The 17,942-nt window shown below is 33.5% G+C and overlaps 1 long non-coding RNA gene across 1 annotated transcript; it reads right to left on the bottom strand.

The window, feature by feature from the left end:
• Positions 1 to 3,172: 3,172 nt before the first annotated feature.
• Positions 3,173 to 5,666, bottom strand: LOC110885226. The gene is made up of 2 exons (XR_004869502.1): positions 5,395 to 5,666; positions 3,173 to 3,490 (listed from the first exon to the last, which is right to left on the bottom strand). It is a non-coding gene; the product is annotated as an uncharacterized LOC110885226 (long non-coding RNA).
• Positions 5,667 to 17,942: the final 12,276 nt, after the last annotated feature.

Here is a 17,942-nt window from a genome sequence, read left to right as displayed (position 1 = left end):
ATCAACTTTTTCAGATGAGTCTCCAGCACTAAAAGCAGTTTGAATCTTTGGACTTCTTTCAGCTTCTGGAACACTGCCTTTGTAATACATTTTCACGTCTTGTTGACCACTCGAATTATTTATCCTTGCAATCTTTTGTTGTTCCAGATCTTGACCCTCAATCTTCTTAATAAACTGAGAAATCGTCAAACCATCGTAAACTCCAGTGTTCTTCAAGATCATCAAGTACGTACCCCACTCTTTTTGCGGTAAAGCATCAGCTAACTTGTCAACCCATTCTTCACGATCTTTGGTTATGCTTAGAATTGACATGGATCGCACTAAGTGGCAATATCGTTCATTTAGCTTCTTTATATCTTCCCCGGGCAAACTAGTGAATAGATCAAATTCTTTCTTAAGCAGTGCCTTTTTACTCTTAATCGTATTCTCACTACCCTCAAATTTGACTTTAAGAGCATCCCAGATTGATTTTGAGGTCTTGTCATGTTGAAGTAACACAAAGATGTCTTCTTTGATGGCTTGCTGAAGCAAACTAATCATCATCTTTTCAGCTTTGTACATGTCTCGCTCTGTGTCAGTAAATTCTGGATTTCTTTTATGACTTGCAGATCTGTACGTGGTAGAACATGCTTCTTCAAAATACATTCCCATGACCTCAAATGGTTAGCTTGAACCCAGTTTTCGAATCTATCTTTCCATCCGTATGCTCTTCTATGCTCATTAGCTTCAGGGGCTTTTGTAAAGTTCCAGTCTCGTTTTCCAAATTCATGTTCTGAGCAATGGAAGCCGGAGTAGTCGGTGATGTGGCGAACGTGTTGTAGAATTCTTCACTCATGATTCGGTAACACGTTTTTCAAGAACAACACACTTCAAACGGAATCACCTGAAATGACACTTCAAGCGAGATTAGAAGTTCAAGCGGAATAAGATGTTAAAGCAAAATAACCTGATTTCTCTTGAATTTCAAGCGAAGTAAGACTTTTCGAGCGGAATTAGATAATTCAAGCGAAATCACTGATTTCGCTTGAAACCTTTCAAGCGGAATAGTGAATTTGGAGCGGAATCACCATTTTTGAAACGGAATAATAGATTTCGCTTGAAATTTTCAAGTGGAATAAGACAATCTCAAGCGGAATCACAGGTGCTCGTTCAAGCGAAATCACAACTAAGGTCCATTTTTACCATTTTTATGTCGAATTTTAGCCTGAAACTTTCAAGTGTTTGTTAAAATGTAATTTTACACACGTTGTGAAAAATTCAGGCCATTTCATCCGTTAAATCTTGTTCAATTGAGAAAAGAAGGTGTGGAAGAAAGAAAACACAATGAAAACAAGCTGAAATCTGCAGAACTCCTCCTCCTGAGCTCTGATACCACTTGTAGGATCGTGTATGTGACCCGAACGAGTCGTTCAGAGGAGTTTTGATCAGTTTCAGAGGCGAAAACTAAGAAACTGACTTAGAAACAACTTGTACTTCACTTTAAACACGTTTTTGATTTATATAACAACACGTACAATCACTGGATAAACCGGCAGCACTTCGGTATCCAAATCACCAAAAGTTCTAACGATTTCGCTCCAACACACCTATATATACTGTTCAGATTCTGCTTGAAACACACAGTCATCGGTTCAAGCGGAATAAGGAGTGTGGTGATTCCGCTTGTGACCAAAGTCATTTCAAGCGGAATAGCTTCCTCAAGCGAAATCACATATAATTCAACCTAAAACTCCTATTTTCTCGTACAACGTGCCCTGGTCTAACATATCTAGTACAAGACTCGATACAAGACGAAGACGACAGATTAAGGGTGGATAGATGAATGGGGGCATTTACAGTGAGTATATGATGGTATTTTGATGAAATGATGATGTTAAAGTTAATATAATTGTTTTTGAAGTTTTCCTAAACCTACTAAAGTTAATATAATTTAATGTGCGGTGGACGTATAGTAGATAAATAGGACAACCATATCCTCATCTATCCAGACCTATATATGGATATTTGTGTGTCCTATCCTCATCTATCCAGCTTCTATATATGGATATTTGTGTGGTAGTAAGATAAAAGATGATACAAAAATTGAAAATGACTATTATATAAAATATAGGTGTCTACCGTTCAACCACCCAGATACTAGTTATGTATGAACTTCTTGTGATTTTTAATTTTGTGAATATAATTTGTATAAGAAACATAATTAAAAAAAATGAATTAAGATTTGCCTATATTTTACTCTCCTTAGATCCTATTAATAACTTAGTTATAAGTAAGATTATACTAAGTATGTTTGTTGTTAACTCAAATACAATATATATAAGTCACTAAAATTTGATCCTACAAGTAGCTAAGCATTACATTATTTACTATTCCCCAAACACGTATTTCTAGTTACATATGTGATTAGTGGAGTGTTCAGATAAGAAGAAAATTATTGAAAAAAAAAAGTTAGAACCAATAAGAATATTTTATTTTACTTCATTTAATATTTGTATTTAATTTTATTTTAAGGGTATAATGGTAAACTTACATAGATAATTAATTTGTATTCTTCCTCTTTAATAACTAGGTAAATTAAATTTGTAACTTATTTTCAAATTATATATTTTAAGGGTTATTGGGGACCGATTTGCCAGTCCCCGGTCAGTCCCGAATACCTAGTACTAGATAGTGGCTTTAGTAACTAAAAATCAGTCCCCATTGTACGGAACCAACATGAACTATCATTCAGTCTTCAATACATATAAATTCAGTCATAAATATGTACCCTTGTACCACATCATTTCTGTCTCCAATGCATTTTTCCCATGACTGAAAATCAGTTTCTGTTACTACAATATTTCAGTCGCCTACACATTTCTTTAGGGACTAAAAATTAGTTGTTTAAATCATGTCTATTTTGTCTCTAACAGTTTCATAAGGTTCATGATTCTATGTTAATTTAGTCTCTAATAAGATGTTACGGAAACTGAAAATTAGTCTCTAAAATCGCATCATTTCAGCTCTTAATATGTTTCTTTTAAAGGCTGAAAATTAATCTCAAATATCATGTCATTTTAGTCTCAGTTATGGTTTTTAGAGACTAGAGATCAGTATTAGATAACATTTACTTTTAGTACCAACATGCTTTACTACAAAATGAACAGAACCCAATCTATTACAAAAACATTGCTAAACATAATTTACATTTATTATATTCCAAAAAAAATTACAACAATCTATAAATTCTACAAACACAAGGAGCTAAAATTCCGCAAATAGAGCTAAAGAGACAAGTTGACTTTGATCACCACATGTTGTGCGTTTGGGTGCACTAGTCCTAGGTTTGGCACAAGACTCGTTGCAACGTCCACGACTCTCAAGACAAGTTACTTTGATATCTTTTTCAAAACCAAACATTGCTTCTTTTAAGTTTAAAACCAGATTGTAACCTTGATCATTGCCTTTGTGTAGCCCTCAACATGAGTTTCTGACACCTTTGATGCCCAACCTGTTAAAGGATGATTATAAGAAATTAAACGAGTTGCTGAAATCCTATCAACACATTAAAATGCAAACTAACGTTAAACTCGTGGAGTAACTCACAAGCCTGAGTATTTAACTTAAGAATCGTGGAATGCAATGTTCTAAGTAATGTACCTAGATGACAAGAACAACGTACCATATTTTAGTAGAATATAAAATAAATAGCATATATATATATATATATATATATATATATATATATATATATATATATATATATATATTAAATTTTATTAGACAAGTGTCGTTCAATCAAAAAAGATTAAACAAGTGCCCGATTACTAGATGGTGGTGTGGGTTGAGCTAGAAGTACCCCGTCCACCCTAAGTAGTAACAAGCATGATGACAATTGAGATAAACACTTTAAAAGTTGATGAAAACTATATATGTGAGATTATACTTTAAAATAATGGTCTCATACATAACAAATGTTAAAAACAAAAAAAAATTGATTTGCTATCGTTAAAAGAAGAATCTTCACTAAATATAAGAAAAATATGATCACCGTATAGATTTGATTTGATGTTCTCTTTATGGTTTCGGGTTCCAAACTTTCCCGCCAAATAATGAAAAGCAAACAAGTCAATGACTATAACAGCCATTAAGAGACACAAATTTTATGCTTACTTAAAGGACAATAGAGTTGAACTAACCTCCATGGTAGCTATTTTGATGAAGCAAGAATACAGTACCAACCAGTTAAAAAATCTATTCATGAAGTTTACTTAGTGTTGTGAATGAGTCGAGTCAAGCCCGAGCTCAATAGGCTCGTTTAACTTAACTTATGATAGCTTAAGCTCAATTCAAGCTTTGTTTCTAAAGCTCGAGCTTGGCACGTAGGTGATTTTTTAAGCTCAAGCTTGACTTGGCTCAAGCTCGATAAGCGAAGCTCAGGTTCAGGCTCATTTACTAAACAAACTTGTTTTGAGGCTCATGCTCGGCTTGTTTCGAGCCGAGCTCGAGTAAATTACTCAAAGTAAATAGTTGTATATATTCAACCGCAAAAGCACTGCAAATGTAAACATTAAAAATTTGTTAAATATTCAACAAACAAGATTATTAATAACACTTTCTATAATAGTAACTTCTCTAAATAATCCACTATGATCTCAAAATATTTGGCACTTCTTAACTCTCACAAATTTACATAAGAAATATAATCTATTTATCATCTAATGAATCCTTTAGATAATTTACTTTTTAGGGTAAAATAACTCAATGAATCCTTCAGAACTCAAAACAACAACCCATTGTGAGCAGCTTCCCCTGATGTATTTTAAAAGTGATTAAGCTGAATTAGTTATAATTTATAAGCAGCAACATTTAATCATTACCAGCTAGATCATAAACTTTAGCCCCTCAAAAGAAAATTGTTCAAATTGGTCAAAATGATTATATTTATTAAAAGTAGGGACGTTAAAAACAACCAAAACTAGCTAAAAATTATACAAGCAAAAAAATATAAATGATTGACTGTAAACCATAATTCTAATTCAGTTTTAAAAGGTATCTCCTTTTTATCAAGTCTTCACAACCTGCAAATCAAAAGTACAAGTGAAAAACAAGATATCGGAGATTCACTTATCTCATAAAGAGGCATATGGCATAAATGTGAGCTTGGATAAAGCATTTAATCGAGCAGTTGGTGTGCAACTTCAAACCTTTCACTTATAAACAATATCACAGAAAACATTAACCCTCAAACATACAAAATAAATAGAAAACATAGGGTGTGCAAACCAAATATGACCAACAGAAACAAATGGAACTATTCATAACGTATACACACTTACAAAGAGGTCGATTGGAACATGGTTGATAGTAGAAGCTAAGCAGGGTTATTTAAGAGAAAAAAAAAACAAACTTTACCAGGGCTCTAGTGAGCATTTGAGCGACAATGATTCCAGTGGTAATGATGGGTCGTATGGTGGTGTAGTGGTGGGTGGTCGGTTACTAAGTCGCGATTCATCGGTGATGGAAGTGATAGGAGGACTCGACTATCCAGTTAGGGGATGTGGATAGGAACCGAGCGGAGAGAGAATATCGATTAGGGATTTGGAGTGGGCGATGACGGAGGCAAAGGATGAAAATTTTGAAATTTGAGAACAGTGGGAAATCTAAATTTTTGAGTGATTTGGGGAGGGATCAAAAATAAGAATAACAATAAAAAAATATAAAACATATATAAAGAAACTATCCATTATATTATAAAAAAGTATTAAACTTAAGAAATGATGAAATTCAGTCATAAATATAAAAGGATTTAAAAAAAAATATTTAGCTATACATAACACTATTTATAAATAATGACAATATTATTTTATTTTCTCATAACTTTCGTTTATATATCAACCAAACTAATCAGGTATGGCCTTTATTAATCGCATAATATCTTAATTTTGAACAACAAAGGTTATACTCCTGTATATATTTTTTTTAACGGCCAATGAATCATTCAAATGGGCTACTGGTGAAATTCACCACATCGGGATACACTCGTCTTCCGAACCGGGGAAAACCCTCACCTAGGGATGAAGCCCATGAACACTCGCCCAAGGCACGACAGTGCGGTGTAGTAAAACCCGCTCAGTTCAAGGACCATAACAGATTTTATTAATTGATCGTACTAGGTCTTACTAATCATGATGGACCATAGCTGATTTTATTACTTAATACCAACTCTTAAAGAGTTACATAATCTTTTAGGCCGAATTTAAGCTTTAAGATCCAATTTATTATTTTAGTTTAGTGTTTATATATTTTGGATGCATAGTATAGTTCTATCAATCAGCACTACATAACTTTGGATGCAAACTTTTGAAAATAATAGTTATTTTTTTTTTTTTGGAAATCGATTAATAGTTAAATTAAACTTTTGATAACGCCCCAATATGGACTAATATTCGGTCTCCATAATCGACACATACCCTACCATTTTGATTAATTGTTTTATAGATTGAAACTTGAAATAAGGTCTATTACAAGATGCTCAAGACTAAATTTTCGGTCTCAGATACTTTCATTGCCAAATAGATACTATCATTGCTGAATAATTGAATACTAAAAATCAACCCTTAATCATTTCATATTTAAAAGGCGTTCAAGACTGAATATCAGTCCAAATTTGATCCGATATTTGGAATATTAAGAACTGATTTTTACTCTTTAATATATCCCCTCATACTAGAGACTAAAGATCAGTTGCTGATACATTTGCACCAGTTTTCATTAAAGATGGAACACATCTGAGACTAAAAATCAGTGGCCTATAAACGACCCTCCAAAATGTTATATGGCGCAAACATATTTGCAACTGAAACATTGTCTCAAATAAGGCATCAAGGTTTTAGCGACTGATTTTTTATCGCTAAATTATGAAGTGTAGAAATCAGTCCCTAATGTTATTAGTAATTGATAAATCAGTCCTGGATATTATGTATTTGAGACTGATATATCAGTCCCTAATAATTTAGTCTCTAACGGTCACTTTTCGTGTAGTGTGTGTAAGATAAATTGCGAGGTGTGTAGCATATATTTCGAGGTGTGTAGGATAAATTTCTATAATGTGTAAGGTATATGTAGGAAATTTTTTATATGTGTAGGTTTTGTAGATTATATGTAGGATAATTAATGATTAGTTGACTAATTAATTAAGAGCATTCACATCTATTCCCTCATATTTTCACCCTAAATTACACTAAAAAACACTACATTTTCTCTCTCATTTTCAATTAAATAATATTTTTATACCTTTATCATTACATTTTCTCTCTCCTCCACTCACAACCACTTTCAAAATATATTAAAAAATTATAGGGGGTAAACAGTGTCCCCTCAAATATACAGATGAACAGTAACATTTTCTCTCTTCTCCACCCACAACCACTTTTTATACTCTTTATACTATAACAACTCCACTAACAACATTTGGTGGAATGGATGTGAATGCTCTAAAGAGAGAAAAATTAATAAGATGAGTTATAAATAAATTAGGAATTTACCAATATGTCCTTTCTTCTTTTTCTTCTTTCAATAATTTTCTTCTCATTTGATCCTTCCTACATATATCATTATCATCATACTCAGTAAATCTCACCAATGGCAAAGCTAAGATAGGGTCAAAAGAGGGTAAGATGTAGAAAAACTTACCTCTACCCCGTAGGAGTAAAGAGGTTGCTTCCAATGAGACCCCAGACTTAATAGTAGTTTTGCATCAAGCCTTGGACATAAGGCACATAAAACTAAACAATTAAGACAACTGCCGATTAGTGTATGTATATCCCTATATATATATATATATATATATATATGGGGAAGGTTCATTGGGGAACACTAAAAAAGTGGGGAACAGCAGGGAACCGACTCAAACGAACTCCGATTGGACTCATTCTTGGAACCGGCTCGTCGAGCTCTAACTAAGATCTCTTAACCCTGAACCCTAAATCCTAACTCCTAAACTCTAAAAACCCTAAAGCTAAAAAATAAGGCTAAAACCTATGCTAAACCGTAAAATCTAAACTATAAACCCTAAAAGCTAAACCCTAAAGGCTAAACCCAAAGCTAAACCCTAATGTTAAACCCTAAGCTAAACCCAAAACCCTAAAGCTAAACCCTAAACCCTAAAGCTAAGCCCTAAAGCTAAACCTAAGGCTAAACCCTAAAGCTAAACCCTAAAAGCCAAACCCTAATATATTTAGGGTTTAGGGGTTATGATTTAGGGTTTAGGGTTAAGAGATCCTAGTTAGGGTTCCACGAGCCGGTTCCAACGCCGCTGGAATGAGTCCAATCGGAGTTCGTTTGAGTCGGTTCCCCACTGTTCCCCTTTTTTAATGTTCCCCAATGAACCTCACTATATATATATATATATATATATATATATATATATATATATATATATATATATATATATATATATATATATATATATATTGTAACACCCCTAAAAATAATAAATGATATATGCGTGTATAGTGGAGGGTTCAAATGAGAAGAAAATTTTTGTAAGAATAAAAAAAATAAGTTTTAAACCAATAGAAATGCTTCATTTTACTTCATTTAATATGTGTATGTAATGTTATTAATAAGGGCATATAGGTAAATTTCTAATTGTAATTAATTAGCTAACTAATTAAACTTGTAACTCCCTTTTAAATATACTTTTTCAAGATAAAATAATTTAGGGTGAAGGACAATTTTCGACACATGTAGGATAAATTTTAGTATGTGTAGGATAAATTCTTAAATGTGTATGATAAATTTAGATATGCGTAGGGTAAATTTCAGTTAGTGTAAGATATATGTAGGATAGATTGTGAAATGTGTAGGATAAAATGTTTTTTGCTTTATTAATGAGAGATAACATAATTAATAGAAAGAGTTATAAACTATTTATTGTTTTACCATTATGCCCTTTCTTCTTTTTCTTCTCACATTAAATTTCTTCTCAAATGAACCTTCCCCTGCATGTATAGTTATATATATATACATATTGAAAAAATTCGATAGTGAGATTTAAAACTAGGAATAATTAACCTAGTTAAAATCTTGTCATAAAAAAGATAGGAATCAAATGATTCTAACCATTTTACATAACTTATAAACTAGAGGGACTAACTTTGACATTCTTGAAAGTTGTTGTGTTACCCAGGTCGATCAGACACAGACAACGAAACAGAGCTCACCTTCAAAACCCTAAATTCACTTCAATCTCATAAAAATCAAAGAAACTAAATAGAATTGAAATCAATTCAAGGCTGAATTCGTGATTCTCATACTTAGTAGATTACAAGGTATGTGTAAACTGATGTGTGGTGATGTTTTGATTATTCTTGAATTCTCATAATTGAAATTATTGGAGAATTGATTGATGTTATGATTAAATTAGGATGATTATAGGTCTAAGAACAAGTCTTAGACATGAAATTTGTAGATTCATGTTATAATCTATTGATTTCAATGGTTATCATATGGGTAAGGGTGATTATATGGGTTTTATGAAAAGGATGAAGAACATTTGAATTATAAGAATGATTTATTGTTACTTGATAGTTTAGATATAAGTTTAAGTATGATTATGGTATTTTGACATATGAATTGAAATACTATGCTTAAACATGGTTAAAGTCATTAATAATGAACATGATAATGTTATTGTAATGAATTCGCCTTTAAGATGTTTGATAAAATGTCTAAGTGAATCTTGAAATATTGAATTATATGAAAGAATCACTCAATTGATTTCTATAGTCGTTGGATATCGAATATAGAAATATGAATTCTAAGCGATATGTCCGATTTGGATTTTATAGGCAATTTGGGTGGATCATCTAGTAATCAAGGAGGAGAGGATAATCGGTTGAAAGGAAAGCTTTAAAGGTACGCGGCCATACGCTTCGTAAAATCTCGTTATTGTTTTATGTTTAGTTGTTTGATTAATAATTACATAGTTATGATGTTTGGTTATTACTAAATGGAGGATTTCGTATGTAGTAACCGAACAAGAAAAATCAGAAAATTTCGATAAGGTACAAAAGTAAAAGTGATGGATTCCGCTTAAAGGTTTAAACGGGTCAAAATGACTCGAATAATATATGTTTGGTTGTAATAAAGCGATGGATTTCGCTATTGAAATCAAACGAGTCAAAACAACCCAAAGTAATGAACTTTGGCGAGTTAAGGCGATGGATGTCGCTAAGTAAGTTAAACAAGTCAAATAGGTGATATAAACATCGATGTTGGCTCATAAACTTTATACATAATATGCCGTAAATATAGATATGTTGATATGTATGGTTCTTATAGAAGTTTTGAAGTCATAAAGTAAATTTATGAGTCATAGATCTGAACGGGTCGAATAACTATTAATTAATTATAACTCCGATAGCCTAAAAGTTGAGAAATTTGTAAATCAAGACAATAGATTTTGATTCTATGTTGTAGAGGGTCGAATTACGATCATGTAGGAAGAAACGTGACCCAATTCGGATCAATATCTGATAAGTTATGTCCATTTTAGTAAAAGATATCATAGTTGGGAAAATGCAGGATTGTAAACTGAATCCGCTTGAAATTAGTGACCCCCGTGCCACGCGACGGAGACACTTGACACTCTCGAGACACGCGAGAGCAGCTCGCGGCCCACGAAGGAATTCGCTTCCCCTGTCGCGCCCCGCGACAGAAGCCCAGACCTGCAAACATGTTTTATTGATGTGTTTTGACTTTAGGAACTTGTTAAACCACATTATAAGCTCAAATAACTAATGTTTTGATAAATTTTGGTTATAGGTAAAGGAATGGACTCACGGATGGTGATCAAGCCTAGTTATAGAACCGAACTCGCGTCAAAAAGTAGCTCCCGCAAATGAAAACGATTACTTTTGTCACAAAACACTTTGGTGTTGTGTTATCAAACTTTTGTAAATATGGTTTGCATGTTTGAAAGCCAAGTATGGTTTGTGTTAACAATATGGTTTTGAAACGCTAGTAAACCTCGTTTGAAGGTTTGAACTATATATAAATCATCATTTGTCGATGTTTTTCGTTTAACGGTATGTTAAATGCATTACATAATATATGAATTATTAATTTAGAATAAAGGTCTTACATATATATATATATATATATATGCTTATGTAAATTTTGTTACGGCGAGATAATTTTTTTACACCTCATGTAAATTTGTGCTTGCGGCATTTTTTTATTTTTATATGCACAACAACATGGTGAAGGGTGGCATACCGGCTACAACATTTGAATATTAAGTTCAGAAAAACAATAATTTTGGAAAATTTATGACTAAGAATATCAAGATTAACTATACTTACTTCAGACACACATCTGGTATCCATTGTCGCATCGTCTGTCAATCCCACCATTGTCACTGGAGTTGATAGGAGAAGATGATCGAAGTAGTTGGGTTCAAGGGTTTGACGAAGAGACGATTTTTGTGGGAGAATGTGAAAATGGGGGTCAAAAATGGGTATTAGGGTGTGTCTTCAGATGAAAAGACCAAAAAGCCCTCACTATTGTTAGCCATTTAACGGTATATTCCACCGCCCTTACAGTGAGGGACTCAGATGGTAAGAAAATGAAACCATGTGGACATGTATGGTAATATATTGGCATTGGGGACTCAAGCTGTAATTTCATGTAAACTACAAGGACGCAAATTATACTTTACTGAATTCTTTTTTACGTGGAGCCTTTGTGTCGGTACCAAATTGATACCGTAATGAAGCAAACTAATATCAACCAAATTCTCACCGCACTGAGATTGGTAAAAAGATTATGATATTTAATTTTTAATAAAACTAATGGTTTTTTTTCCTTTTTTTGAACTTATAGCATTTCAGATATATCGTTGCAACGTATTTATTTTATGGAAACATGGTTTATTTTTTTCTTTTTTAAGCAGCGTGCTAAAGTAGTTCAAAAATATCATTGCAATGTGTTTATTTTATTTGTTTCAATTAAAATTTCGTTCAAAATAGAACTTGTCAAATATAATTGATTCTTTTCGTTACCAACCCTAACCAAAGTCGCCCAAACAACAATGGTACCGCGATTCAGTATAAATTTTGTTAAAAGCGGATTTGCATGCTCAATAGAGTATTTTATGACATCGTAAATAATGTACTTATGAATGGATGTTAGCTACTTTTTGCGATTTAGTACGGCGCAACACACACAAGTTTATTACTAGTTAGTTCATCAATTACCACATTTTTATATAAAACTGTAATAATTTATATCTTTTGTAAAACAACGGCCTAATAGCAACATCTAAAATGTAAAGGATAATATAGAAAATATAGAGAGAATGAGAAGTATAGAAAATGAGAGAATTCTTATTCATTGAGTGTGTAATACCAATTACATAAAACCTCTATTTATAGAGGTTGAATATTAATACAAATGTAATCAATAGATGGTGGTTACATATAAGGTAATCCAATAGATGGTGGTTACATATGTGGAGAGTCACCGCATTATGGTGCATTCATAACACTCCCCCTTGACTATCCACATGATGAAATATAATAGTCTACTATTCCTTTTAATACGCTAGGTGATGTTGTCTCGTTAAAAACCTTGCTAGGAAAACCCAGTGGGATAAAACCATAGCTAAGGAAAAAAGAGTGCAGCGCGTATTTTCTCCCCTGATACTTTTGGATCAGATATGTTGCCTCATTAAAAATCTTACCAAGAAAACCCAATGGGACAAAACTTAGTCAAGGGAAAAAGAGTGCACTACACATTATACATAATCAACAACATGATTTATGATGATGTTAAATTAGTACTTCGGGACCTATAAGATAAACTGATACTACTGGATCAGTTATTTTGTCTCGTTAAAAACCTTACCAAGAAAACCCAATAGGAAAAACTTAGTGAAGGGAAAAAGAGTGCAACATTTGAGATTAGAACTGTAATCTTACCAATACATCTAGTAAGAACGTAATATTAGATGTCGTCTTGTTTGCAAGATATGTCAATGCTCTGATTGCAATTAAGTATGGTACTTCTTGACTAAGTAGTTCAACATCCCTTTCTTGGGGTTGATAAAAATATTTTTTCTATGTCAAGCGATCAGACAGTTGTTCATGTACTCAACGAATGAGCTTTTTCTATATAACATCTTCTAGATGTAGTCAGATTGATGAGCAAAAAAAGTACATATATACTCGAACTACAGGTCGAGAATAACTACACTTTGTAAAGGTCATTCAAAATTTTCCTCTTTAGTTTGAGAGTTCCCTCTCGATGATGTTTACATTATCACTGTAAGAGTGAAATCTTTTTAAATAGATGTAGCTCATTTTATCAAAATTATACCTCTCTTTTCAGAGTATAGTCGACTGTACCACATACGAGTAGTTTCCTTTAAGATTCATATATATAACACCTATGGGGTTATTGTTTCATAATGCTTTGAGCATTTTTTAATCCTTCAGGGGGTTTTCATACAGATGTCATTTGCAATTATCTCATACATGTATACGGTGATGACATCCATAAGTTTTTTTTATCCGAGGTCATTCTGAGATTGCGAGGCCGCTTAAACATCTAAAGATTATCGCATCCACTATAGGGGTATACGTTTCCTCGTAATCAACTACTGGGATTTTGAAAAATTCTTTATGTTGAAATGCGTGCCTTACATCGCAAAAACTCATTATTTACGTTTTCTTTTATTTAAAGACACCCATTTATAACCTACTGGTTTGACGTCTATGGGTGTTCGAACTGCTGGTTTGAAAACGTTTAGTTTATCGAGCGAATTTAATTGGCATTTAAGTCATCTAGCCATTTTGGCTATTTATGTGTGTACACTCTTGCACAGTTTCCATATACGTAATCTTTTTCGTCGATTACATCTATTGCTATAGCATATTCAAATATATGATTTTACACGTGTTTCATTACGGTTCCATATTGTACTTATTTTGTACATAATTCATCGCGATCTCATATTTGTTTGGTTCTAGAGTTTCTTTAAGAACTCCATTAGCCTCTTTTGGGGTTTTGACAACAACCTTCTTTAAGGTTTAGTATGCAACCACTTCTGGGGTTTTTTATGCAACCACTTATGGTGTTTTATGTGCCACCTCTTTTGGAGTTACACCAACTGCGTTACTCTGCTCTTTTTGTGTTTGTGGGTTTTATCTTTTTGGAACCGATTTATCTCTCACATATTATTAATATGATAATCATTTTGTGAGTACTTCCATTCAAGCAGATAAGTTTAAGCTGGTATATGAGACTTTGTCACCTTATTTGTGTTAGTGAATGCATCTTGTATTTCATTTGTTATTATTTGCAAATACACGCTCTTTCTTTTGGACTTCAGATTTCCATTGACCACTTCAGGGGTCGATATATAATATGATGCATTTTTTTTTATGTTACCAGTCTTTCATTTTCTTGTCTCCCCCTAAGACTGGGAATACGATGTACATATCCCATTTTATATGTTATGGTGGTGCTATTGGTACATAGGCTGCACAACAAAATATATATAAAAAAATGGAAACTTGGTTCTCTTAAGGAGACCAGTTGTAATGGGGAGTATTTGTGATAAGCAGTTGGTTTTAAATTGATATAATCAATAGACGAATTCCGTCTCGGCTACGTATGCCTCTCACTATATTTCACATTGTGCCCAACAATGGTCCCTACAATTGGGTTGTCAAAGAACAGTGTTAAACCATGTAAAAAACACAACGTTCCATAGTGTTGGGCATATGTTACATACGGGTAGCTAAAACTCACATGTAACCATGTATGAATGCCACAATCCACACAGCTGTACATTTTAATGGTCCCATATAAGAGGGATTGTTTGTAGGAGTTTATTGTTTGGAAGGGAATAAAAATTTATTTACCACAAAAAAAAAAAAAAAAAAAAACTAACTAGACATATGATAAGGCATTTTGGGAGCAATGTTTTTAGATTACTTAGAGGTGCTAAGGTGTCGGTTAGCATGTTTGATTGTTTAGCATATTATGATGCTATCTTGATGACCTATTTGGTCATGTCATGTGGTGAACGTATAAATATTCTAGTAACTTCTGGTTACTCACCATATTTGATTTAATGGAATATTGTGGAAAATTAGTATCATTTCTAGTAACTTCTAATATAGTCTTCTGGCCATATTTGCTATACTCCCATACAAATATTCATGGTGGCATCATTATAATTTTCTTAGTTATGTATATGATCATAACCTTTGAATTGATCATCATCACATTCATATTAGGGAATCGAGTAGAACCAAAACAAGCTTCATAGCTTTTCATTATTTACTCACTCACATGAGTATAAAATCATTTCATTTTTTTTCATAACTCTTATAATGATTTTGCTACTTTAGGAGCATATGTCTCAAGTGTGACAAAGGAAAAAAAAATTAATCGATTTTTATTGTAAATAATGTTCTCTTTGCTTACCATCAATTGAGAAGTAGTTGAGTCGTATAAAATTTATCAATCTTATATCTTACTACCTTTATATCGATCATTGTATAGTCATCACATTATTAAAAAGGTTGATCTCACTATTAATGATGCGTGTGTAGTGTAATATATTTTTGATGTATATTTTAAGCCCTTTTTACACTTTTAGCCAAGTTTTAAATTTATAAAACACGATATTTACTAACACTAAACACACATATGGGCGAGTGCACCCATCGTGGACGTAGTATAGTGTTGGTAAGATACCGAGGTCGTCCAAGGACACAAGAGCTTTTAGTACCGGTTTATCCTCAACGTCTAATCAAATCAAAAAGTTAGAAAAGGTTTTTAAACTAAGAAAATAAAAACTAACTAAATGCTCAAAAATAAAATAAAAATAAAAACAGATAGACAAGATGAATCACTTGGATCCGACTCGTGTATTAGTATAACCTTTGATTATTTTCGCACTTTTGCACTTGTTTAAGAGATTATCTTAGTTATTGTAGTAGGCCCCTCTTTTGAAGGCGACATTACCCTCAACCCAGTAGTTTGAGTCAGCAAGGATACAATCCTAAAGGGTTGGATTATTGGAAGATAATGAATTAAGTTATTAATGCAAATTATGGTAGGCCCCGCTTTTGGCGGTGACGTTACCCTCGACTAAGTATTCTGAGTCAGCAGGGATACAGTCCTAAATAGCCGGGTTATAGTATTAATAGTAGTTAACTTATGAGGGGGTCAAAGAGTTTGGATCCCCGCCATCCAATACCTATGGGCATTGAAGGAGATCCTACTAAATTTGACCCAGGTCCCTTGCAGGACCTCTAAACGCTGAACAAGGGCAAGACCCTTACCAAACCGTTCCCTTAACCCCCGACCAGGTAGCCAACATACCTCCATATGGACCGTGGAGATATGAATGGTGAAAATCTTTTATTTTATATAGACAGTAAAATAATGCCAAGACACCACGGACAAACGATAAGGAAAGATCACCTTCAACATAAGCAACTAGTTATTAAAGTCATTAATACAAAACCAAATAAAAAGTGCAAAAGATTAAAAATAAAAAGTATTATACTAAACACTTGTCTTCACCAAGTGATGTAAGAGACTTAGTCAAACATGGCCTTGATTGTCAAGAACTCTTACGATCAATCTTGGATCCCGAGACGACTCACACACTCTATGATGGACAATGGATGATGGTGGTGGATGATGGTGTTATGGTGGTGGTGGGTGGTGGATGAAGTGTGAGAGAGGTGGTGTGCCAAGGGATGAGTTGCAATGAAACCAAGCACTCCTACTTATAGGCTGAACAGAAGGCTGGGCACGGCCCCGTGTCCGCTGGACACGCCCCCGTGCCTGTCTGACACTCTCTCTCTTCATTAATTGTAATTCGCAATTACAATTAATGCGCCTGCTGTACTTTCGCCACGCCCCCGTGTTCACTGGACACGGCCCCGTGGTGGGCAATAGAAGCTTCTATAGGTTTGTCTTTTCTGCTGCTTCTTGGGCACGGCCCCGTGCTGCCTGAGCACGGGGCGTGTTCAGTCTTCTGTCTTCTCTATTTTGCTTGGGAGGATGCTGTTGAGGGGTCGGGCAATCCACTTATGTTCCTTTTCTTGTATTTATGTTAGATTTAGCTGTCTTTTTGCTTCTTTTGTGAATTTGAGCTCATTTAATCCTGAAAATACAAAAGGAACACAAAAGCACTCTTTTTCCAACATTAGTAATTAAAAAAGGTTAGTTTTATGCCTTATTTGATGTATTTTATATGTTGCATTTTACACACATCAAATACCCCCACACTTGAACTTTTGCTTGTCCTCAAGCAAAACTCTTTAATATGTGGCTTACACTCCCAAATGGAATGGGTAGAGAAGGTTTTGGCTTGTCATAGAGTGACGGGAATCCAAGATCTTTTTGGGTTTTATTTTTATTTTTATTTATTTACAATCCTATTCGTTATGATTTATTTAGAACGTTTCATAGGATAAATTACTTATTTGGGCATAACATGCCTTTTTTTAAAATTCCATTTATATACAAGTTCACATACCTCATGGGAGAAATCACTCACACTCGGTCGAATGTGTATTTTTAGTGAATCACTCGAGAGCGGCATGGAACTTATTCCTACCATAAGCTTGCCAAGCAATAAATCCTCCTCCTTTTTAACTTGTTACCTTTGTAAATATCAAGAGGACTTTTTTTTTGGGTAAAGGCTTGGGCTAAAGGTGGGTGAATGGGTTAGTGGTTAGTAGAAAAGGGCGAAAAGCGTAAAAAGCTTGGGTTTTCGTAAAACATTTTGTTTTAGTGACTTTTTAATCTTAATGAAGTATTTCTTCAAACAAGCTTTTTGTTTTAAGAGCTTTGTTTGTTTATTTCAAACTTCATCATTTTTTTAGTCACACGAAAACCGAGCTTGTTACTAAAATAAAGGGTAAAAA

The sequence above is a fragment of the Helianthus annuus genome, chromosome 10, assembly GCF_002127325.2.
Source record: "Helianthus annuus cultivar XRQ/B chromosome 10, HanXRQr2.0-SUNRISE, whole genome shotgun sequence".
NCBI lineage: Eukaryota > Viridiplantae > Streptophyta > Magnoliopsida > Asterales > Asteraceae > Helianthus > Helianthus annuus.
The sequence above is the reverse complement of the archived record's forward strand: the minus strand, read 5'-3'. Positions and strand labels throughout refer to the sequence as shown.